The sequence below is a fragment of the Notamacropus eugenii genome, chromosome 5 (assembly GCF_028372415.1).
Source record: "Notamacropus eugenii isolate mMacEug1 chromosome 5, mMacEug1.pri_v2, whole genome shotgun sequence".
Taxonomy (NCBI): domain Eukaryota; kingdom Metazoa; phylum Chordata; class Mammalia; order Diprotodontia; family Macropodidae; genus Notamacropus; species Notamacropus eugenii.
The window spans coordinates 309,338,760-309,364,700 of record NC_092876.1 but is presented as its reverse complement, the minus strand read 5'-3'; the positions used below and the strand labels follow the sequence as shown (position 1 = coordinate 309,364,700).

At 43.6% G+C, this 25,941-nt stretch overlaps 1 pseudogene; it reads left to right on the top strand.

Moving 5' to 3' along the window:
- The first annotated feature begins 1,953 nt into the window (after positions 1–1,953).
- On the top strand, positions 1,954–25,941 carry LOC140506296 (uncharacterized; annotated as a pseudogene).

Here is a 25,941-nt window from a genome sequence, read left to right as displayed (position 1 = left end):
CACCATTTGCCTGTTTTTGTATCCCCAGCACTTAGCACAGTGACTGGTACACAGTAACCTCTTAATAAATATTTATTGATTGATGGATTGATTGACAAGGCTTCTGCGTGCTTGGTAGATATTTTATACATTTTGTAATATGTGGAATGGGATTTCTTTTTCTGTTATTGCTTCTTGTGTTTTTGTGATTATTGTGTAGAAATGTTCTTGATTTTTGAGGATTTATTTTGTAGCCTGTAACTTTGCTGAAGCTATTGACTCGGTAACTTTGTGAATTCTCTAGGATTTTCCTAATAAACAATCATATCTCATTAAATAGGGATGGTTTTACCCCCTCTTTACCTGTCTTGATGTCTTTCATTTCTTTCTTGTCTTATTACTATTGCTGGCATTTCTAGAACTATATAAAAAATAGTGGGGAGAGTGGACTTCATTGCTTCATTCCTGTATTTATTGGTAAAGGTTCTAGTTGTACCCATTGCATATGGTGTTTGCTTTTGGATGTAGACATGCTTTTTATGATATTTTTAAAAAAGGTGCCTCTATGCCTATGCTTTGTAGTTGTTTTTTTCTTCTCTGTTTTCCTCTGTCAAAAGCTTTTTCTGCATCTACTGATATGATGATGTGATTTTGGATGTTTTGGTTTCTTTGGTTATGATTAATTACGCTTGGTTTTTCTAATGATGAACCATTTTGGTATAAATCCTACTTGGTCATTATGTGTGATTTCTTGGACAAATCACTGTACTTGGGTTGTTAGGATTTAATATAAAAAATGTTTGAGTTAATTTCATTAATGATATTGGTTTCTATTTCTTTTCCCTGTATTTTATCTTTCCCTGATTTAGGCATTAGGACCATATCTGTCTCATAAAAGGATTCTGTTTACATGCTTTTTCAATTTTTGAGAATAATTTGTGAAGTAGGGACACTTTTTAAAAGTATGATAAAAGTGTCCTGTGAATCTGTCAGAACTAAAAGGTTTTTTTTTTTTTTTGGTAATTAGATGTACTTCCTTTTCTGATATTGGGTTTTTTAAGATCTTTATTAATAATAAATGAAGATCTTAATTTAACAAAGATAATAAAAATAAGTAATTTAAATAAAGATCTTAATTTAATGATAATTTAATGATAATTTACAATTTTTATATCTTTGAAGGCATAGTTCTATTTTTTTGGTACTTTAAGTTTTGTTAGCATATAACTGTGGACACTATATTCTAATTATTCTTATTCCTTCTGGTTTTGGTGTGATTTCACATTGTCCATTTGTTATTTTATTGATTTGATTTTCTGCTACCTTCTTTTTAATCAGATTAGCTAAAGGTTGAGAATTTTATTAGTCTTTAAATAACAGACTTTTAGTTTTATTTCTTATTTCTGAGGTGTTTAACCCAATTTATCTGTTTCTGCATTTTCACATCTCTTCTGTGCTCATTTTAGGTTTATTTGTTGGCTTACTAATTTTTAAAAACCGTATATTCTATTAATTATTTTTCTGTTTTATTAATGTGTGTTTGAAAGGATATGATTTTCCCCTAAGTCCTGCTTTAGTTACATCCCAGAAATTTTCATGTTGTTTCATCATTATCTTCTTTTACATAGTTTTTTCTTTTTAAATAGTTCTAAATTGTTTCTATGATTTGTTCTTTGACCCACTCATTATTTAAGATCTGAGAGTCTCCATTTATATCATGCCTTTGAGGTCCATGACTCATTTATTGGTAAAACTTTAAAACTCATTTCTGTCTTTGGACGTTAGTTTGCAAACTCTCTGTGCCCTATTATGTTACGATCGGTTTCTTTGTTGAGTTTCCTCCTGTAAGAAGATTATCTGAGCCCTCCTCCTCCTCCTTGCACCTGAGAAAATGACAGTTTCATCATGATCGGTAATAATTCCACATAAAGATATGCGTGTAAAGAAAACCAATTTGTCATTTGTCCGCGTTCGTGGGTGGGAGGAGTTAGCAAGGGCGAGGTGAGCAGAAGGAGGACACTTGCAATAACTAAGTAAAAGGGGAAGGGACAATTCGTGCCAAGAAAAGATGGCACCTAACGGAAGCCTTTACATGCAACTCTTCCTCTCCACTCTGTGCCTGCTGCTCTTCGCTAATGCCCGTGAGTGAGCCCGCGATCCCCTACCCCCCTTGTCTTTCCTCTACTTTTTAGAAATGTGACCCCATCGCTGGGGCGTGCTTCTCTTCATCCTTGTGCCCCTACTCCCCAGGCGCGATCTTCAGTGATCTTAAGAAGTTCTCTTCCCTCCTCCTTAGGGTCCCTGCCCCTTCTCGCCCCCTGCCCCCTTGCTTCCGTCCATTCGCTTTTGCACTTGCCAAGGCTCCCCCTCCCCCGCCCCTCCTCAAACCTTGTCCAGTTTCTTACTAGTTTGGAAACAAAACTGGAAAAAGAAAAAAAGAAAAAGACCCGTCTCGCACTCCCCTTCCCTTCCTCCTAGCACGTTCTCCCCCCATTTCTTTTCTGTTTTCGTCTCTTGTCCCCCCTACCCCCAGCCCCCGACAGGTTTTCGTCCCAGACAGGCGGAGAACACTTTTTTCGTAGCGGAAGCAGCTCCGGGTGGAGGGGCTGTGGTCCGCGGGGCGGTGGGCCTCGGGGCGGTGGACAGCACAGTGGGGCGGTGGGCCTCGGGGCGGTGGACAGCACAGTAGGGCGGTGGGCCGCGGGGCGGTGGACAGCACAGTGGGGCGGTGGGCCGCGGGGCGGTGGACAGCACAGTGGGGCGGTGGGCCGCGGGGCGGTGGACAGCACAGTGGGGCGGTGGGCCTCGGGGCGGTGGACAGCACAGTGGGGCGGTGGGCCGCGGGGCGGTGGACAGCACAGTGGGGCGGTGGGCCTCGGGGCGGTGGACAGCACAGTGGGGCGGTGGGCCTCGGGGCGGTGGACAGCACAGTGGGGCGGTGGGCCTCGGGGCGGTGGACAGCACAGTGGGGCGGTGGGCCTCGGGGCGGTGGACAGCACAGTGGGGCGGTGGGCCGCGGGGCGGTGGACAGCACAGTGGGGCGGTGGGCCTCGGGGCGGTGGACAGCACAGTGGGGCGGTGGGCCTCGGGGCGGTGGACAGCACAGTGGGGCGGTGGGCCGCGGGGCTGTGGGCACCGGGAGTGGGGTGGGTGCGGCAACTGCTGCAGGTACTGGAGAGCGCATCCCAAACGCCGCTAGCGCCCTTAGCTAAAGAGCGAGAGAGAACCTTTCAATGCTTGTTCTCCATTCAGCCGCGTCGGACTAGCTAGCTGATACTTGCGGAGGGGCAGAAAGCTGGCAGGTGGTCAAGTGTGCCTGTGGAATTTGAAGCTTCCTCTTCTGTGCCAGTAGAACTGACCCTGGCACAGCGGTGCTGGCGGGGCGCTCTGTTATGGCCAGGAGGGAGAGGCTGCACGAGCCCCATTAGGGAGTAGATGGGGGAGGTCTCTGGGCAGGAAAGATGGAGTGAAGCAGTTGATGCGCAGTGCCTGGCCCAGAGCAGGCTCTTAATAAAGGTTGATTGGTTATGGACGCGTTGCTCTGTCAGCTACCTGGCACAGTGGATAGAGGGCTAGACCTGGAGTCAGGAAGACCTGAGTTCAAGACCTCACTCACACAATTAGGGACTGGGTGACCCTGACAACTCCCTTCCCCTCTGTCTTCCTTAGTTTCCCCATCTGTAAAATGCAGATGATGATGATAGTATCTATCCCGCGGGGTCATTGTGAGGATAAAATGAAATATTTTAAAAATATTTTGCAAACTCTTAAAACACTGTAAATGCTGGCTATCCCCACCTCAAACCCTTTACTTAGAGATTCAGATTTGAGAAATTAGATTCAATATCAGTCATTACCCAAGCAACACATATTTAGGTGCTGGAAGTATAAATACCAGAAATTTTTAAAATTTCTGTTTACAAACTAGTGAAATACAAAATAACATAGTCATTTGCAGAGGAGATCAGGGAAGTGGTGTAATTTAGGGACTTGGGGGCTGGCAGATGGGAGCAGCAGGGAGTGCCTGTCATAGGAGGAGGAGGCTGCTGAGTGGGGCTAGAAGTTAAGAGAAGGAAGGGCTGGAATGGGCGGTGGCTCCTTCTGCACAGATGTTGGCTGGAGGTGGCTGGAAGGAGGGCGAGGCCATGAGATAATATGAGTGTACCAGAACTGGAGAGGGTGGCCAGGGATCAGAAAACCAGATTTGCATTTCTCCAATTATTAATGATTTAGAACTTATTTTTTGACTATTCATAGCTTTGGATTGTTTCTCTAAAAACTACCTGTTTATATCCTCAGACCACTTATCAATTGAGTAGTGGCTCTTGCTCTTATAACAATGGCTCTGTTCCCTATATATTTGAGAAATGAGACCTCAGGTTGTTAGTTGGATGGGGACTTTAGTCTGAGGAACATAGCGATTGTCTGTCTCCACTCAACTGAACCATTCTCATTTCTCGTGATATAAATCCCTTTGCTTCCTTCCCCTCCCTGGGAGGTAACAGAGCACAAGAAGCACAATGGTTATTGAGTAGAAGGTGGGCTTCCTGTTTACTTCTGCGCATTCTCTCTGTCTTTTCATCAGAGACTTTACCATCCATCCTCCAGAGAACCAGCCTTGTGATCTCTTAAAGTTTGTGTTATTCTGGAGAAAGAAAGAAGATAATGTTTGTTTTCTAGCAGAATAAACTGAGGCTAAGAAAGATTGAGTGACTTGGGTAGTAGTCTTTGGTCTAAATGTAGGAATTTTCTCTTCACAGCTGATGGTAACCATGATTAATTTCATTTTCACACGCACAATTTTCACTTTTGGGGTTAGGGGTAGAAGTGGGGTGGGGAGAGCTATGATGATCTTGGGTAGAGATCAGTTAAAACTCTTAAACGTATTTATGTGCCAGGGCAGCTAGGTGGTAAAGTGGATAGGGCACTGGGCCTGGAATCAGGAAGATCTGAGAGATTTGAGTTCAAACCCACAGTCACATACTTTAGCTGTGTCACCCTGGTTGAGTTACTACCTGCCTCCACTTGCTTCAGTTTCTCACTTGTAAAATGGCTGCACACTAGCAAAGGAAATGACAAACCACTCCAGTATCGTTGTCAATGAAACCCTTGATATAGGCCAAAGGGTCATCAAGAGTTTGACATGACTGAAAAGCTGAAGAACAACTACCATGGGCCAGGAATTGTGCTCAGTGTTAGGGACAGAAAAAGAGGCAAAAAACATTACCTGCCCTTGAGGAACTCACAGTGTAATGTGGGAGACAACAATGAAACTAAGGTATCCAAACTATATACAAGACAAATAGGCAATAACTAACAGAGGGAAGGCACTAAAGTTAAGAGGGATTAGAAAAATCTTCCTGTAGAACATGGGATTTGAAATGGGACTTGAAGGAAGCCAGCAGGCTGAGATGAGAAGGGAGAGCATTCTACACATGGGGGCAGCCAGGAAAAATAGTGGGGAGAGAGAGAAAATGAATTTTCAGCTTTGAATTCTCTTCTGCTCTAAACTCCCTCTGCCACCCAGTGAGAATGCAAGAAAAACAAAATCTGTTCCAAATACGCTTAGTCAAACAAAACAAATTCCTGAATTGATCAGGACCAAAAGAATTGTGCTTCACTCTGCTCCCTGATTCCATCATGGCCTGTCTCTGTGGAGGTGTGTAGCATGTTTCATCATGAGTCCTCTGGAACTCCTGGGGGTGCTCATGTAGATCAGAGTTCCTAACTAAGCCTTGCAAAGTGGCTTCTATTTACATTAGCATTATTCTATTGATTGTTCTCATTCTCTTCCTTTCACTTTGTATCTTCACTCAAGTCTTCCCAGGTTTTTCTGAAACCCTTCATCGTTTCTTCCAGCACAATAATGTTCCATCCCGTTCATTGACCTTATTTTGGTTTTCTTTGTACACAGGTGCTTGTATGTTACCTCCCCACTGGAATATCGTCTTCTTCTAAGCAGGGACTTGGGTTTTTGTTGCTATTCCTGTTGCGTTCTTTGTGTACTCACTGCTTAGCACTGTGGTTGGAATGCAGTAGGTGCCTTAGAAATTCATGTTGGTTTCATTTGAGTTTCCCCTGTAGAAGGAAACTGAAAGAATTAAGTCTTTCTCTATTTTTGAAAACAGTTCTTAATTTAGGAAGTAATTGTGATCACAAAAATCATTTGTGATTGGGGCGTGTAACAGGTCATTAATAGTCTGTTTAATGTGTTCTGAGATTGCTTTATTTATGTTATTTGTTTCTTGGGGAGCCAATTTGTATATTATTTTGTAAATATTCATAATTTATTTTCTATTCTCAACTTTGTGGGCAGATAGCTGAATGTAATAATCCTTGATAATGACCTTAATTTCATGGTATTAGTGTCTTCTTTCTCATTTCAGAGTTTGGTTATTTGGGTTTTTTTTCCCCTCTTTGTTCAGGTTTCCTAGTATATTGATCTCTTAAGCAAATTCTTTGTTTTATCAATCTTGTGATTTTATCAATTACTTGTGATTTTATGGAATTCTTTCCCTGTGATTTAGGTGACAAGTATATTTTAAGTAACACTTCCAACATGTGTGAGTGTGTGTGTGTGTATATATATATATATATATATATATATATATATATATATATATACATGTATGTGTATATGTATATAATATTTAAAATGACAGGTAGATATAAGATCTTTAGCGCTGACAGCATAAATAGACCATGTAAAGGGATGATCCTGGAGTCCTGGAGTGTAATAAAGATATAATTAGAATTGTCCAGGTGAGCCCTCACTTGAAGTTCCTCACTTCAGTCTAGAAAGGATTTCACAGAAATGATAATGTTCAAGATGACAAGAGAGGGATGCTCAGTTTCTTCATGTGTAAAATGGGAGAATTCTATTTGTAGGGGCCGATACAGGGAATTTCTGAGGAAACCTGAAAAGTGCTGTAGAAATACAAGCAATTGTCATCAGAGGTCCATTTAAACTTGTATAAGTGACATGTAGTCTTTGATGTTTCTAGACAGGGAACTGAATTCTTGGACTGAGGAAATGGGCAAAGAAATTGACATCTGAGTTGTCTGTGGGAATATGGCAGGTGAATCCCTGGGGACAGATTTTTGTTTCCCATGTCCTTGTGCCCAGTGGAAACTAGAGAGCTCTGGAACATTTGTCCTTTCCAAGGGATTGATGATGTTGCATGTGCAATATTACCAGAGAAGGCTTTGAATGAATGATCAAGGTTGGAGTTTCCTAGACAATGATGCCATTTCCAAATCTGAGTCAGAGTTTTAAGTGGTGTTGTGTAATGGATACAGAAGGGTGCAATGTTCTTTGAGTATGGGGGGTGGTTATGTGTCCTTGTCCATAGAAAAGGATTGTGAAGACGGACTGAATGGGAAAGGGGTCAGATTCAGAAGCAAGGTATGCTGGGTAAAGGATCTGAGTTGGAGGAGGGAGAACTGCAGGTCAGCTTGGTGAAGACATTTTCTTGCATAGAGCAGAGGAGTGGGAATATGAAGTGACTCCAGTCTCCTGGTCAGACACTTATTTCTGTTCTCTTCTTTTCTTTCTCTCTCAGGATCTCACAGTCTTCAGTATAACTTATTTACCACGTTCACTTCTGATGAAGAATCCCTGTCATATTCAGCCCAAGGCTACTTAGATGGTGAATTATTGTTTCATTATAGCAGCAAGAACCAGATACTAGAGCCTCAGGTCCGTTGGTTGGATGGGCTTGTGGAAACAGACACTTTGGAGAAAGAACACGATAATCTAAAAGATATTGGACAGTATTTTACAGTAACCCTGGACAAAGTCATGAAACAGAGCAACCTAAACCCTGGTAAGTTTGGGGCTCAGGACAGGGGCTGGATGAGTGTGGGATTCACCTGACCTAGGGAATGTGTGGTGTAGTGGAGAGAATTTCCAGCTCTGTCCCTCCTACTTGTATCACCTTAGGTAGGTGATTAACCTTCGTGAACCTCAATTTCCTCATTGTATCATTAGGGAGATCCCTTCTAGTTCTAAATTTTTGATCCTGTCAGAATGGGGAGAGATGCTCTCTTTTGCCATCGCTTTGTCAGAGACTGTGTGGGCTCTGGAGATCTGTTGAGGGGAAGGATCCTGGGGAAAGATTCTTCCAACTGGGCAAAAGTGGAGAATGGAACCATGACCTGCCTGGGGTTGGGGATGGGGGTCAGGTTCTCACACCTTCCAGGGAACTCTTGGCTGTGAACTCCATGATGGCAACTGTAGAGGATTTTGGGGATATGGCTGTGATGGACAAGATTGCCTCATCTTCCATCCTGGGAATCTCACCTGGGAAGCAGTCCACCCTGCTGCTGGTAGTGTAAGGAGTGCTGCAGAAACAGAACCAGTAGACACAAAGATCCAGAAAGCAAAAGTGGAAGGAGACTGTTGTGATCAACTTTTGAGTTATCTGAAATTTTCACAGAAGAAAAAAGCAGGTACTGATCTGGGATAGTGGCCCTTACCCCCACCTCTCTTGAAAACTCCTCTCTGCCCCTGATTTCCTGCCTGGGTAGGAAATCATTCCTATCTTTGCTTATAGATAGATTGCCCAAATCCATGAGCTAATCTCCTTAGGGAGCAGTATGGGCATAGCTGATGACATACTCTTGTTCCTTGGGAGGCCTGGATGCTTGGATGCTGTAATTCCTATATGTCCTAGACCAGGCTTCCACAACATGTGGCCAGTGGGCTGCTTGGGTCCCACCAAAACATTTCTGGAAGCTTGTGAAAAATGTAGCATTGTCACTGCACACTCTCTTCCGTTTGTCATATGACAAAATATAATTAGTCTTACACAACACGACTATTATGGAAGTCATTTGCAAAACTACACAGATATGGCCTATATTGAATTGCTTGCCTTCCCAAAGGGAATGGGTGGGGAGGGAGGAATGAAGAGAAGGTGGAACTCTAAGTTTTAGGAGCAAGGTAACATGTCACATGACCCAAGGTAACCAACCATCGTCAGTCTGTCTCACCTGGGGCCTGAAGAAGTTCAGCCTATTTTAATTTTGGCCCCTACCTACTGCCAAGTTATCCAGGTCTGCCCTATATCGAAAGTTATTGTTGTTGATGGTGGTGGCAGGGCTCTCTATATCCCTCAGTAGGAGAGTGGCTGTACCTTCATCTCTTCCTTCATTTGGTCTGTTCTCCACAGCATTCCCTTTACTGAAAGTGACTCAAAACAAGAAACAAGAAGGGGAGGTCACTCTGAGGTGTTGGGCTTACAGTTTTTTCCCTCGGGACATCAAGATGACCTGGCTTCGGGATGGCTGTGCATTAAACAAAAAGGACCAGGAAGGAGGACTCATCCAGCCTAGTGGGGATGGCACCTACCAGACCTGGGTGTCTATAGATGTCCACATTGAAGAGGCGAATTACACTTGCCATGTGGAACATCAAGGAAGGAATGAAACCACCTCTAAACTATTGGGTAAGTAGTGACACAATTATAATTGTGGTACTGGAGCTGGGATCCCTTTCTACATGTATCCAATGAAGGGCTTGGACACAATTATCTCTAGTCTCCTCCCAGTTTTGAGAGTACATGAGTCTAAGGGAAGCTCTATTTTCTTCCCTACCTTAAAGGTCTATGAAAAGGTGCCTTAGTCAGTGACCTGATACCATAACAAAGCTCCAAGATCCTTCCTTTAGTGTCCTTGTGGGAGTCAAGATTTCACTGAGTCCTGTGGGATCCAAATGACTGATAGAGTAGAACATATCCTGACTCTGGGAAGCATCTGGAGAGACCTGTCATAGAAGCACAAGACTATGACTTACTATCTTTGTGACCAAAGGCAAAGCCCTTGGACTTTCTGAGTCTCAGTTTCCTCTTCTGTAAAACAGGGAAAGCAGGACTTATATGACCTCCCCCTCAGGCTGGTTGTGAGGAGAATGCTTTGTCCCCCTGAAAATGTTCCAGAAATGGGAGCTGTTACTCTCATCATGGATGTCTCTTCTAGGTCCTGTTTCAGTGGCAAGCAGGAGTTTTGAGGTCCATGCTGCTGGGTGTTGGCTGGTGGTGTTCCTGTTGTATTTGTGCCATCATCTTTACCTTTATTGTTTTTGATGCTAATGGTACTTCTTCTCGTTCTTGTAAGCATATTTTAAGTATATTCTGCCAATGTAACCACCAAGATGGAGAAGTAGAAAGATACACATACGCTAGTTCCTAACCCACAGCCCATAAAATACCTGTAAAGAAGAACTCCCAACAAATTTTGGAGCAGCAGAAGCCACAGAACATTGGAGTGGAGGAGATTTCTGTTCCAGAGAGACCTGAAAAACTGACATGAAAGGTCAGTCGCGCACCAGACCCGGAGCAGAGCCCAGGCCTTGGCCTTGGGCACTGAGAGGAGCAGATCCGAGCAGGCTTCAGGGACTGAATCTCTAGCAGCAGCACAGGTCCCAGGAAAGTGGGGGAAAGGGGGATAAGCAGGGTGGGAGGGATGAGGGAAGGGAGGGCAATAGGAGGAGGGAGCAATTTGAAGTCAACACTCTTGGGGAGGGACAGGATAAAAAGAGAGAATAGAAGCAATGGGGACAGGATAGGATGGAGGGAAATACAGTTAGTCTCACATAACACGACTATTATGGAAGTCATTTGCAAAACTACACAGATATGGCCTATATTGAATTGCTTGCCTTCCCAAAGGGAATGGGTGGGGAGGGAGGAATGAAGAGAAGTTGGAACTCAAAATTTTAGGAACAACTGTCAAATACTGTTCTTGCTACTAGGAAATAAGAAATACAGGTAATGAGGTATAGAAAGTTATTTGGCCCTACAGGACAAAAGGGAAGATGGGGACAAGGGAAAGGAGGGATGATAGAAGAGAGGGCAGATTGGTGATAGGGGCAATTAGAATGCTCAGTGTTTTGGGGTGGGGGTAGTGGACAAAAGGGGAGAAAATTTGGAACCCAAAATTTTGTGAAAATGAATGTTAAAAGTTAAATAAATAAATTTTTAAAAAATGTGAATTTTAAAATAGAAAAAAAAATATTGTAACAGGAGAAGCGCTTGGTCTGATCTCCCTATAATACTCTATCATCTGATTGCCTACTCTTTCCCACTTTTCAAGATTTATAGTCCCTTCCTTGGGAAACCAAGGGCACACTGTACACACTGGAGAAATTCCTCTAATCGTGAAGTTGTAATTAATAGCCCACGTTCCCTAACAAGCTTCTTTAATACTTTTAGATAACATTCCCTATCTTTACTGCCTGATTGTGCCTGTCTCATTTTTACTTTCATTTTGCCAAACTTTCTTTTGATAAAACTGCCTTTTGTGAAACTATTTTCTGATTCTAACTCTAAAGAAACGCTCCCTGAAGAGGAGGCTTGTAAAACTATTTTCTTTTGTGTGCCTTATCCCTGGTAAGCCTGGTGACTGACTCAAAGAAGCCCTTCCTGATGAGGAGGCACAGTTTTTGCCCTTACCTTTGCGTTGTCCGGAGCTCCGATTTTCAGGGCAATCCCTCAGGTACCTGTCGCTGATGGCGATCAGGCACTGGTCACAGTAGTGTAGTCCCTGTTCTGGACGCCACTTGCCAGGGGCCGGCCGCGGCGGCTGCCAACTGTGATTGCTGAGAGATTGTGAAAGAAAACTAGACACAGGGCCAGGAGAAGAGTTGTAAAGGACAGCTCTCATTTATTAACTGGATAGCCAAGATTTATATAGGTTATTACAGGCTAGCAAGCAGAATTCTTCATTGTAAGAACATTCAAGCAAGCAAGGTGATTCCCATGAGAACATTTTTAGATTATTTCTTATACTCCCTAATCTAGTTCCTCCTGGAGAGATAACCTTAGGGAGGTGCAGCCTTGGGGTGCACCTGCAAGGTCAGGATGTTCTCATCCTTGCATATCAAGAGTGGGGATGGTGAGCCAATTGTCCTGATAAAGTTAGCCACTCACGTTAGCACAAGTCTCAAGTAAAACCTGGACAGTACCTCACATTCCGGACTACATCAGCACTGGCGTTCTACAGGGGAGCAGGGTTATGTTGAATGACCTGCGCTGGACTCTGCTCCTCTCTCACCCAGACTCATGCATCATCATACAGCTCAGATGTTTCTCCTCTTTAGAAACCACCACAGTGGTTTTCCTTAAGGTAGGTCTGATGACACCCCACTACTCAAACTCCAGTGGCTTCCTATTGCTTTCAGAATGAAACATAAAATGGTGAGTTTGGCATTCACAGCCCTTCACAACCTCACCTCTACTACATTTCCAGTCTTTCTTACACTTTTCTATCTTACACCTTACTCCCTAAAAAAATACTTGGTACTGACCTCCCTGACTTCCTTTAAGTGCCTACTAAAATCTTACCTTCTACAGGAACCTTTCCCCAAATCTTGTTAATTCCAGTGTCTTCTCTCTCAGTTATTTCCCATTTGTCCTAGGTTTGTTATGTCCTGTTTTTATTTGCATGTTGTCTCCCCATTTGACTGTAAGCTCCTTGAAGGCAGGGGCTGTCTTCTTTGCATCCCCAGTGCTTGCCACATGGTAAACCCTTAATAAATGTTGATTGATTGGTTGTGTTTTGTCTTTCTCTTTCACAAGCTGCTGCATCTTTTTAAGAAGCCCAGGCATTGGTATCTGCCCTGCAGCAGAGTCTTCCATGTGGATGGTCTCTCCCTCCTAGAGAGCTTTTGTATATTTAGTGTTTTTAGCACCTAGTGCTTCAAAAATTCTTTCATTGGATCATTTGTCCTTGTAGTCATAGCACTTTGATTTCTGGGAGTTCTTCATCTCCACCTACTGGCTTCCCTGTAGTCCCAACTAAAATTCCATCTTCTACATGAAGCCATACCCAACCTCTTCTGGTTCCTTCCTCTCTGACTCATTTCCCACTTATCCTGTGGATAGCATTTTTATTTCTATCTGTTGTCTTACTGTCTCCTCCATTAGGTTCTGAGCTCTGAGAGCAAGAAATATTTTTTTGTCTATCTTTGTATCCCCAGCATTCAGCACCTTCCCTGGCACACTGTAGATGTGTAATAAATGTTTAGTCACAGATGGTTGGAGGCCCTTGTAATACCTATTTAGCTGGGCAGCATGGCTGGCAGAGTGTGACTCCTTGTGGATGGTGGGACTCGGCTCCCATCATGCCACTGTGCTCAGCATTTCCCTCTGGATGATATCCAGGTGTTAGTGTTGTTCTCTACTCCTTTGCACAGTATGAGAACTCCTGTGGCATGTTTCCCAGCCTGGGGCATTTAGAGGGCTCAGCTTGATTCAGGTTACCTTCAAACCATGTCCCCTAAGAAGCGTCCTCCCAAACCTGAGTATGGAAGGTGGAGAACCTGAAGCAATCTGTTGTTTCATGGAAGATGGGGAGACTCAAAAGGTGTTCCCTTGATGATTTGACACAGCTGGTCTTGTCTTCTTGAGGGAGGCACTTCTCTAGCTCCTTACCCAAACCTGTTAGGATGCTGCTGTCCTTTATCAGGGATACCCACTCCTTTGCTTTCTTCTCCTAACCCAAATCTGGAGTAGGTCAGATAAGGCTAAAGACTAGGGTTGGCAGAATTCCTCTGGAGTCAATGACTGTACCTGTATGTGTGTACCTACATGTACATTATATGCATATAAATATACAAATACATACACATATATACACGGATACGTGCACATGCACACACACACTCTAGGTGTCCCTGTCACCATGTCCTTTTTCCTCTGGGAAGAAGGCACAAGCATTGTTTAAGCACTTACTATGCAAGCATTTGCAAACATTATCTCATTTGATCCTCCTAACAATCGTGAGATATAGATGCTGTTTCTATGTCCCATTTTACAGTTAAGGAAACTGAAGCAGAAAGGTTAAGTGGCTTGCCCAGCGTCAGTCACACAGCTATTCCAGGCCATATCTGAACTCTGATTTTTCTAACTCCACTTTAGGGGCCACCTAGGTTTAGGGGCCTTCATCACACACAGAATTTTCTTTGCACACACAGCCTGGTGTAGTGGAGATCAAGAGTCAGGATCCCTGAGTTCCTCAGGCTCACAGTCTCTTGAGGAATTCTTCAAGTGTGGTGCTGTTCTAAGAAGTTTCAGCACTGAATCTCTCTGGGCAGTGCAAGGGGCATGTTTGATATGGAACCAGTGCCTGGGGAAGATGTTCCCACTGGGAGCATACAGCTCTTCCTCCCTTGCTGAGCAGGCCATGCAGGGTCCAGTGGTAGGATAAGATTTTCTCAAAGAACTTCATATCACCCTGGGTATAATTCTTGGGGATGGAGGGAGGCTAATTGCAACTGGGATCTTTTGTAAAATATGATTTGGGTAACTTTTGCTTTCAAATCACTTTGATTATCTCATCCCAGAATCATCTTTGATAACATTTTTTTCAAAAGAGCAAGAAGAGAATTTTAGCAAATTGTTTTCAAAAGTCATTATCTGTTTCTTAAAGAAGACCCTTCCTTCCCTCCCCCTACTAAAGAAAGAGGAGGAGACCTTAGCCCCTGGCATAGACACAATCTTGGGGCCATCCCCTAGAGCTCTGGGCTCATAAAGTCAATCGATTATCAATGCACGGAACAGGTGCATAGAAACATAGTAAGTGTTCTTAAATAGCGGTGGGAAGATGTTAAGGGCACTTTCACCAACAAAGACGACTCCGTAGCGGGGAGTTATAGTCTTCCTTATAGAAATATAATATGCCACATCCTCTCCATAACAATGGCCTGGGAAGTTCAGTAGATACACTTGGAAGTTGGTGAAATACACACTTCTAGGCACGCCTGGTGTGGAGCCAACACTTTTCCCTAGGCTGAGTAAAAGCTGCCTTGGACTAAACCCGTAGCCCAACACATTCCTGTGGGGCTCTGTTCTTCCGCTCCCGCTCCCTCGGATGGCTGGGAAGGTGGCCCAAGGGACAAGCAAGACAAAGCCTGAGGCTCCGAGGGGCGGTGCTGGGGTGCCTTCACGCACTGTTTTCTTCCTAAGTAGCGGAGGACGCTTTTTGATCAGCTTGGTTCTTTCTGCCAGGTCTCTCCATTCCTTCTCTCCTTCCACTGCCCCGCTCTCACTTCCAGGACCTTAGGGAGAATGCACAGGGCGGGGATTTGCGGGAGTTTCTCTGCCATGCCCTGATCTCCAGCCCTGGCCCCATCCCAAGCTTCCCCACCTCCCAAAGGGGACCTCTATCTGTTCTGGCTGGTGGGCTAAACCAATTGGAGAGACGAGGCGGTACAGTCACTTCGCCTGCCCAGTCACCGCCAGAACCACAACCACTTAGCTGGGGGTGGGGTGGGGCTGGGGGTGTAGGTGGTTCCTGGGTTAGAGGGCTGGACCTGGAGCCAGGAAGAGCTGAATTCAAATTCCACCTCATGCCTTAAACTCTGCCTCCATTTCTTCAACAATAAAGTAGGGATGGTACAAGCAGTTAAGGACAGATGTGCAATTTTAACTTGGACCAACTTCGTGCTAATTTGTCCTTTGGATCAGAATTTTCTTGTCCTTTTAATCTTCATTTATGTAGTCATATGTACTACATATGTGCATGTTCGTGGGCCATTTATTTTAAATTTGCTGTACATGCAGAAGTCCAAAATTGAGGGGACTGATCTTCAGAATACAGATCAGTTTAGTGACAGAATAGATTTGCATCCCTCCTTAAGTACTTTGAATCTAAACCAGAATGTGTTCTTTTATCGGTTTTTTCCTTCCTTCCTTCCTTCCTTCCTTCCTTCCTTCCTTCCTTCCTTCCTTCCTTCCTTCCTTCCTTCCTTCCTTTCTTCCTTCCTTCTTTCCCTCCCCTTCCCTTCCATCCCTTTCTCTTTTTCAAGCTCCCTGACTTTGTTAGCTCCTGAGTCTACTTGGCTTCTTGTGTTTATCAGTCAGTCATGTTCAGTCCCTCCTTACCCTCCTTCCATTCGCACTATTACTGTTTCTTGGTGTATGATTCTAATACCCATTTCAGAAAGGGTGTGTGTGTGTGTGTGTGTGTGTGTGTGTGTGTGTGTGTGTGTGTGTGTGTGTGTGTGTGTGTCTGTGTGTGAAGATAGGGAGAAAGAAGTGTTCAAGGCTAGGAGATGACTGCAAATTGAGTAGGGAGAACTGAGGCTTTTAAGAATTGATGTGGAAGAAGAGAGGCAGCGACAGAGAGGGCCAAGTGACAAAGGGTTGGAGGTGGGACTACAGGAAGAGGAGAGGCTTGGAAGTGAGGAGTGGAGAGGATTTGTGGATGTGAACAGAGGTGAGTAGGGGACAGAGGCACAGGTAGGGAAGTGCAGAATATGAGTGGCAGAGGAGGGTGGTAAGATCAGCCTTTTGCCAGAAGTGCTGGAGTTTGGTTTAAAGGAGCTGAGAAGCCTTTGTCTGTGTCTTAGGGCAAGGGAGGAAGAGAAGGGAAATTAGCTGCTTCTGTTTCCCAATGTCTTCTCAAGGATTGGGAGTTTTTCACCCACATGCTCCCTTTCCAGAGTTCTGGTGATGCAGTGGATGTGATAGTAGTGTAATCTCTGGCTGGGGTGGGAGGCAAGTATTTGTCTGGGGGCAGATATGGAGAGATAAGTATGGAACAAGTTGCACTTTAACTTTCTCCTATTACCACCACACTCCTGGAAGAGCAGAGGGGTGAAAAGAATTATCAGCTCTAAACTATTTTGGGGTCTCTTTTAGCAAGCAGTTGACTCAGTTTTCATGATTTTCTTGTATCACTCTCATTTCTCCTCCTAATTTTTGCTCTACTTCTCTTACTTAATTTTCAAAATCCTTTTTGACTCTTCCATGGCCTGAGCCAGTTCACATTTTTCTCGAAGTCTTTGGATGCAGGAGCTTTGACTTTGTTATCTCCTTCTGTTTATATATTTTGTTCTTCCTTGTCAACAAAGTAAGATTCTGTAGTCTGATTCTTTTTCTGTTTTTTTCTCATTTCCCCAGTCATTTACTTGACTATTGAGGTCTTTGTCAAGGTAATTCTCTGCTTCCAGTGGGGCTGGTAGGAGGACGGGTGGCATACTGTCAGCTGCTCGATCTCCCCACAATCTGTGTGCTTAGAGCTCCAGAAACAGCTGCTGCCTCTGTCCCTGCTGACTCTATTATGGGCTCCTCTTTTCCCTCCACCAGGACTCTAGTGCTGGGCCCAGACCAGGCTACTCTCCCACACAGGTCTGAGAGGTTTTTTCCACTGGTCTTGCAATATGTCCTCAGTGTTTTGGGATTGTGAAGTCTGGAAACTGCCACAGATGCAAGTGATTCAACCCCCCAGGCCTGCTCAGGTCCTGTCTGTTGTGGTGTGGTCCATGCTATACTGTGCTCTGCTTCCATTCCAGCAAGATAGATGCTTCCACTGGACCTTCCAGGCTCTCTTGGGCTGGAGATTTGCATCACTTCATCATTCTGTGGGTTCTGCAGCTCCAGAATTTGTTTAGAGTCATTTTTAACAGGTATTTGACTGGGCTTGTGGGGAGAGCTCTAGCAACTACTTGCTTCTACTCACCATCTTGGCTCCACCCCCTATTGCTAGCTTTGCCATAACTATATCAAATAAAAGTGAAGAAAGTGAGTATCCTTGCCTCATTCTAGTTTATTCTGATTGCATATACTGCTTCCTTTTGGATGCAGATGCTTTTGTCATATTTCAAAAACGTGCCTTTATGCTCATAATTTGTAGTGAGTTTCTCTATTTTTGCATCATAGCGTTTTCCTCTGTCAACAGTTTTTTCTGCATCTCTTGAGATGATTATGTGGTTTGGAATGTTTTGATTTTTGATATAATTAATTATATTCCTGGTTTTCCTAATGTTCAACTATCTTTGCTTTCCTAATACAAATCCCCCTCAGTTCTCATGTGTGATTTCGTAGGTAAGTCACTGTAGTCTATTAAGATTTTGTTTAAAATTTTTGAGTTCATTTCATTAATGATAATTAGCTCCTTATTTTCCTTCTGCATTTTATCTTTCCCTGGGTTAAGTTTAGGACCGTATTTGTTGCATAAATGTATTGAGGGACATTTCTTTCTCATTTTGTGAGAATAATTTATGAAGTATAGGCACTAAGTGTTTTTTAATGCATGATATAGTCTTCTGTGAATTAATCAGGACTAGGAGTATTTGTTGTTGGTAGCTCATTTTTAATTAGATGCATTTCCTTTTCTAGTAGTGAGTTATTTAGTATCTCTCTCTGGTTTTTTGATAGTTGAGGTTTTTTATATTTTTGAAGACACATCTCTTTCTTTTGTGTTCTGAGTTTCGTTAGCATATAACTGTGTGCAGTATGTTCTGATTATCCTTTTTATTTCTTCTCATTTTTCTGTGATTTCACATTTTCCATTTGTTATTTTATTGACTTCACTTTCTTTTCTCTTTTTAATCAGATTATCTAAGGCTTTAGCAATTTTATTAGTATTTTCAAAGAACAAGTTTTTAGATTTATTATTTCTGCGATGTTTATTCCAATTTATCTATTTTCCTCTACTTTTGGATATTGCTTCTTTTGTACTCATTTTAGGTTTGCTTATTTATTGGCTTCCTGAATTTATGCATATTCCATTCCTTAATCTTCTATTTCTATTTTGTCAATGTATGTTTGTAAGGATATGATACCCCCCCAAGTTCTGCTTTAGCTGTGCCCCAGAAATTTTTGATATGTTGTTTCATCATCTTCTTTTATAGTAAATTTCTTTTAGTTTTTAATTGTTTCTATGATTTGTTCTTTGACCCACTCAATGCTTAAGACTTAAGATTTCATTAAGTCTCTGTTTGGATCTGTGTCTTGTGTTTGTGGTCCATGAACCAATTCCTATTTTTGTTAAGTTATAGTCTGTAAAGGATATATTAAATTATTATTTATTTTTGCCTTTTTACATTTGTTTGCAAAATTTCTGTATCTTATTATATGTAGGAGCTGATTTATTGCTTTGTAGATTTTATGTACTTAAGATATCTGATCCCCCTTCTTCCCTATAGGGAAGAGGATGACAGGTATGTAATGGTTCATAATTCTATTTATATATGTATATGGAACTGTTGGATGTATATATATATATGTACACATACCCCACTCAATTCCAGTTTATCCGGACACCTGGACTGGAGGAGTCAGTGAGACCCAGGGCTAGGTAAGTAACAGGTGAGGAGACAAGCCATTGTATATGATTCAGGTAGCCAGGTTGAACTTATGTGCTTTGGGGTAAGAAAAAATGGCCTGGGGACCCTCATGGTTCATCCAATACTCCCTCTTCATGCTGTAGCTGCTGCTCTCCACTGATGTCTGTGAGTGAGCTAGAGATCCCCAACCCACCCCTGCCCCAGTGCGTGTCCTCTAGTTTTTGGGAATGAGAGATATCCCATGCCTCAAGAGTCGATACAGGCTCATCCAACCCCCTTCGCTTCTGAGTTCTTGCTGTGATGCTTGTGTCCAGTCTCCCATGACTTTGTCACTTCCTTGTTTTGCCCACTTCCCAGTCATGATCCCAAGTGAAATCACTAGTTCCCTTCACTCCTCCTTAGGGTATTTACTGCTTCTTGCTCCCCATCCCAAACCTCAGTCCCTTGGCTTTAGCTTTTACCAAGTCTCCCCTGGCCACGCCCCCTCCTGGAACCTTGCCCAGTTCCTTACTAGTTGGAAAACAAAGCTGGAAAAAGAAAAGAAAAAGAGCTGCATAGCACCCTCCCCCTCTCCCTAACACCTCCTTCCCCTGTTTCTTTCATTTCTCTTCTTCCAGTCCTACTCCCATTCCCACATACTTTTTCAGGAATTATCCTCCCCAACCCCTTGGGGAGCAGCCTGGAGCTGGGGTAGGGGGTAAAGCTCACCTTTGCAGTTGCTGGGGTGCCACCTTATTGTGATTACTTCTAAAGCTAAAGAGGGAAGTTGAGAATATTTAATGAGTGTCATCCATAGGGCTTGGCACCAGGCCTTGTTGGACTAAGCTGAGCTAGCTAGTTGACCTTGTACCTTGGGGACAGGGAGAAGGCTGCTGCAGGTGACCATAGGTGCACGTGGAGCATCAAACTTTCTCCTCTTGGAAAGGACTCTTCACTCTGCTACAGCAATGGGTGGGGCATACTCTTTTGGGAAGGAGGGCAAGACTAAGCAGGCTGCCCCTGAGTGGAGTTCAAGCCCCAACATGAAATAGATGGTGGGGACGTCTCTGGGCAGGAAAGATGGAGCAAAGCAGCTTTATGCACAGTGCCTGGCTTAATAAATGTTGATTGGTTATGGATGCTTTGCTGTGTCAGCTAGCTGGCACAGTGGATAGAGGGCTAGACCTGGACTCAGGAAGACCTGAGTTCAAGACCTCACTCACACAATTAGGGACTGGGTGACCCTGACAACTCCCTTCCCCTCTGTCTTCCTTAGTTTCCCCATCTGTAAAATGGAGATGATGATGATAGCATCTATCCCACGGGGTCATTGTGAGGATAAAATGAAATATTTTAAAAATATTTTGCAAACTCTTAAAACACTGTAAATGCTGGCTGGCTATCCCCACCTCAAACCCTTTACTTAGAGATTCAGATTTGAGAAATTAGATTCAATATCAGTCATTACCCAAGCAACACATATTTAGGTGCCAGGTTATTAATACCAGAAATTTTTAAAATTTCTGTTTACAAATTAGTGAAATACAAAATAACATAGTCATTTGCAGAGGAGAGCAGAAAGGTGGTGTAATTTAGGGACTTGGGGGCTGGCAGATGGGAACACCAGGGAGTGCCTGTCATAGGAGGAGGATGCTGTTGAGAGGGGTTAGGAGTTAAGAGAAGGAAAGGCTGGAATGGGCAGTGGCTCCTCCTTCTGGCCAGATATTGGCTGGAGGTGGCTGGAAGGAGGGCGAGGCCATGAGATAATATGAGTGTACCAGAACTGGAGAGGGTGGCCAGGGATTAGAAAACCAGATTTGCATTTCTCCAATTATTGGTGATTTAGAACTTATTTTTGATTTGAGTATTTATAGCTTTGCATTGTTTCTCTATCCTGTTTATATCCTCAGACCACTCATCAGTTGGGCAGTGGCTCTTGCTCTTATAACAATGGCTCTGTTCCCTATATATTTGAGAAATGAGACCTCAGGTTGTTAGTTGGATGGGGACTTTATTCTGAGGAACATAGCGATTGTCTGTCTCCACTCAACTGAACCATTCTCATTTCTCTTGATATAAATCCCTTTGCTTCCTTCCCCACCCTGGGAGGTAACAGAGCACAAGAAGCACAATGGTCATTGAGTAGAAGGTGGGCTTCCTGTTTACTTCTGCGCATTCTCTCTGTCTTTTCATCAGAGACTTTACCATCCATCCTCCAGAGAACCAGCCTTGTGATCTCTTAAAGCTTGTGTTATTCTGGGGAGGGAAAGAAGATAATGTTTGTTTTCTAGCAGAATAAACTGAGGCTGAGAAATATTAAGTGACTTGGGTAGTAGTCTTTGGTCTAAACATAGGAATTTTCTCTTCACAGCTGATGGTAAGCATGATTAATTTCATTTTCACACACACAACTTTAACTTTTGGGGTTAGGGGTAGAAGTGGGGGGGTGGGGAGAGCTATGATGATCTTGGGTAGAGAGCAGTTAAAACTCTTAAATGTATTTATGTGCCAGGGCAGCTAGGTGGTAAAGTGGATAGGGCACTGGGCCTGGAATCAGGAAGATCTGAGAGATTTGAGTTCAAACCCACAGTCACATACTTACTAGCTGTGTCACCCTGGTTGAGTTACTACCTGCCTCCACTTGCCTCAGTTTCTCACTTGTAAAATGGGCTGCACACTAGCAAAGGAAATGACAAACCACTCCAGAATCTTTGTCAGTGAAACCCTTGATATAGGCCAAAGGGTCATCAAGAGTTTGACATGACTGAAAAGCTGAAGAACAACTACCATGGGCCAGGAATTGTGCTCAGTGTTAGGGACAGAAAAAGAGGCAAAAAACATTACCTACCCTTGAGGAACTCACAGTGTAATGTGGGAGACAACAATGAAAATAAGGTATCCAAACTATATACAAGACAAATAGGCAATAACTAACAGAGGGAAGGCACTAGAGTTGAGGGATTAGAAAAATCTTCCTGTAGAACATGGGATTTGAAATGGGACTTGAAGGAAGCCAGCAGGCTGAGATGAGAAGGGAGAGCATTCTACACATGGGGGCAGCCAGGAAAAATAGTGGGGAGAGAGAGAAAATGAATTTTCAGCTTTGAATTCTCTTCTGCTCTAAACTCCCTCTGCCACCCAGTGAGAATGCAAGAAAAATAAAATCTGTTCCAAATATGCATAGACAAACAAAACAAATTCCTGAATTGATCAGGACCAAAAGAAATGTGCTTCACTCTGCTCCCTGATTCCATCATGGCCTGTCTCTGTGGAGGTGGGTAGCATGTTTCATCATGAGTCCTCTGGAACTCCTGGGGGTGCTCATGTAGATCAGAATTCCTAAGCCTTTCCAAGTGGCTTCTCTTTACATTAGCATTATTCTATCAATTGTTCTTTTGATTCTGTTTGAGTATGGCAATGAGCTATGTGTCCTTGTCCCAAGAAAGGGAGGGGTCATTGGGATTGTGAAGATGGATAGAATGGGAAAGGGGTCAGATACAGCAGCAGTGTATGACTGGGTAAAGGATTTGAGGTGGAGGAGGGAGAACTACAGGTCAGCTTGGTGAAGACATTTTCTTGCATAGAGCAGAGGAAAGAGAATATGAAGGAAGTGACTCCAGTGTCCTGGTCAGGCACTTATTTGTGCTCTCTTCCTTTCTTTCTCTCTCAGGATCTCATAGTCTTCAATACAACTTATTTGCCATGTTCAGTTCTGATGGAGGACCCCCCTCATATTCAGACCAAGGCTACCTTGATGGTGAATTGTTCCTTCATTATGACAGTAAGAAGCACAGGCCAGAGCCTCGGAGCACTTGGTTGAATGAGCTTGTGGAAACAGAGAGTTGGAAAAAAGAGGACAGTAATCTGAAGGAGATTGGACAGGAGTTCAGAATAACTCTGGACAAAGTCATGGACTGGAACAATCTAAAGAATGGTAAGTTTGGGGCTTAGGACAGGGGTGGCTGAATGTGGGATTCACCTGAGCTAGGGACTATGTGGTGTAGTGGAGAAGAGGCTGAATTGGGAGTTAGAGGAGCAGAATTTGAATCTCCAGCTCTGTCTCTTCTCCTCGTATCACCCTGGGCAAGTAATTAACATTCCTGGGCCTCAGTTTCCTCATTGGATCGTTAGGGAATCCCTTCTAGTTCTAAATCTTTGATCCTATCAGGATGAGGAGAGGTGCTGTTCCTTTGCCATCCCTTTGTAAGGGACTATGTTGGCCCTGGGGGGAAGGATCGTGGGGAAAGATTCTTCCAACTAGGTCAAAAAGGAGAACAGAACCATGACCAGCCTGGGGCTGGGGATCGGGGTCAGGTTCTCACACCTTCCAGGAAACACTTGGCTGTGAACTTCATGACAGCAACTGTACAGGATTTTGGAGATATGGCTACGATGGAGAAGACTTATCTTCCAACCTGAGGCACTCACCTGGGAATCAGCCCACCCTGCTGCTGGCAGTTTAAGGAATGCCTCAGAGGCAGAGCCAAGAGAAAGAAAGATCTAGAAAGCAAAAGTGGAAGGAGACTATTGTGATCAGTTTTTGAGTTACCTGAAAGTTTAGCAGGACAAAAAATCAGGTACTGATCTGGGATAGTGACCCTCACCCCAACTTCCAGCTCCTGTCTCTGCCCTGATTTTCTGCCTCAACTTTCTCTCTTCCTGTATAGGACTGACAGGAAATCAGTCCTATCTTTACCTATAGATAGACTCCCAGCATGCATGGGCCAAACCCCTTAGGGACCAGTACAGGCATAGCTCATACACTCTTGTTCCTGGGGAGGCCTGGGTGCTTGGGTGGTGCAAGGTACGGCCTGTGGGCCCCTTGGGTCCCACCAAAGGATTTCTGGAGGCTTGTGAAAATTGTAGGGTTGCCAATGAGAACTTTCTCCTGTTTGTCACATGATCTGAAGCAACCAACCTTCCTCAGTCTGTCTCACCTGGGGCCTGAAGAAGTTTAGCTTAGTTTAATTTTGGCCCCAACCTACTGCCAAGTTATCCAGGTCTGCCCTAGATTGAAAGTTATCCTTGTTAATGGTGGTGGCAGGGATCTCTATGTCCCTCAGTAGGAGAGTGGCTGTACCTTCATCTCTTCCTTCATTTTGGTCTCTTCTCCACAGCATTCCCTTTACTGAAAGTGACTCAAAACAAGAAACAAGAAGGGGAGGTCACTCTGAGGTGTTGGGCTCACAACTTTTTCCCTGGGGACATCAAGATGATCTGTTTGTGGGATGGCTATGCTCTGATTCACCAGGAAGGATGACTCATCCAGCCTAGTGGGGATGGCACCTACCAGACCTGGGTGTCTATAGATGTCCACATTGAAGAGGCAAATTACATTTGCCATGTGGAACATCAAGGAAGGAACCAAACCATCTCTGTACCATTGAGTAAGTAGTGACGTAATTATAACCAAGAGGCACCTGGAGCTGGAGCCAGGATCCCTTTCCACATGTATCCAATGAAGGGCTTGGACACAATCATCTCTAGTCTCCTCCCAGTTTTGAGAGTACATGAGTCTAAGGGAGCTCCTATTTTCTTCCCCACCTTAAAGGTCTATGAAAATGTGCCTTAGTCAGTGTCCTGATACCATAACAAAGCTCCAAGATTCTCCATTTAGTGTCCTTGTGGGAGTCAAGATTTCACTGAGTCCTATGGAGTCCAAAAGGCTGATAGAGTAGAACATCTCCTGACTCTGGGAAGAGTCTGGAGAGATCTGTCATAGAAGCACAAGACTGTGACTTACCATCTTTGTGACCAAAGGCAAGGCCCTTGGACTTTCTGAGTCTCAGTTTCCACTTCTGTGAACCAGGTAAAACAGGACTTATATGACCTCCCCCTAAGGCTGGTTGTGAGGAGAATGCTTTGTCCCCCTGAAAATGTTCCAGAAATGGGAGCTATTACTCTCATCATGAATTTCTCTTCTAGGTCCTGTTCCAGAGGCAAGGATGAGGTATGAGGTCCTTGCTGCTGCAATTGTGGTGTTCATGCTGTTGCTTTTGTTATTATACAAGGCAAAATGTTCCAGGTACAGAGAGAGAAAGCACTGACAGCATGGCCTACCTGTATGAGCTTTGATTCAGGGACTCCCAAGGCCTGTTCCTGGTGTGGGGGATCAGACTTGTGTTGGATGACCTGCGCTGGACTGTGCTCCACTTTCACCCAGGCTCAAATATAGTCACATACTGTACTTTACTGCACAATCATCACAGATTTTATGTCAACTTTTTTTTTTTTTGCCAGACAGTGGGATGTGACCATTATGGTTGTTTTTTAAAAACTCTGCTGGTATTACTTGAAAATTGTTTTTTACTAAACTGTCTTAGGTGGAAGATTATGATGCACAGAATACTCATGCATATGTGTGTGAGGCCAAGCAAAGTAGGATCTTTTGCTGTTTTTGTTTATACCAAGAAGTATTGCCTCTGAATTATGTGATTAAGGAGGATCTATCTCACCTATTGTTGGGCCTAGGAAGATTTGTAGGAAGGTCTACACTTTTTGTAAATGAGGCACTGGTTCTCAAGGGATGTGATGCCCTCTGACTCTAAAGTGTATAAAGTGTATAAAAGTATGTAAAGACTCAGCTGAGAGTAAAACTGCGGTTTTACTTTGGGGATTAGTTTTTGGAAGAAGGTTTGGGTGCCAGATGAGACTCTGGGAAACTGATAAGCAGCCCCTGCCTTTGAAAACCCAGACGTTGGTGCTTCTTTCTCTGGTAACTGTGTATGTATTGTCAGGTAATTGAATTGTTGAATTGTAATGTATGTATTACTTACTGTCAGACAGTTTGGAAGCTCTATCTGTGATTTAGATTCCTCTGTATTTTCTCTGACGTTCAGCGTACTGACTTTTTCCCTGCACTAATTAAATGATGCACATACTTGATTAAAGTGATTGTTAACCCCTCAAAA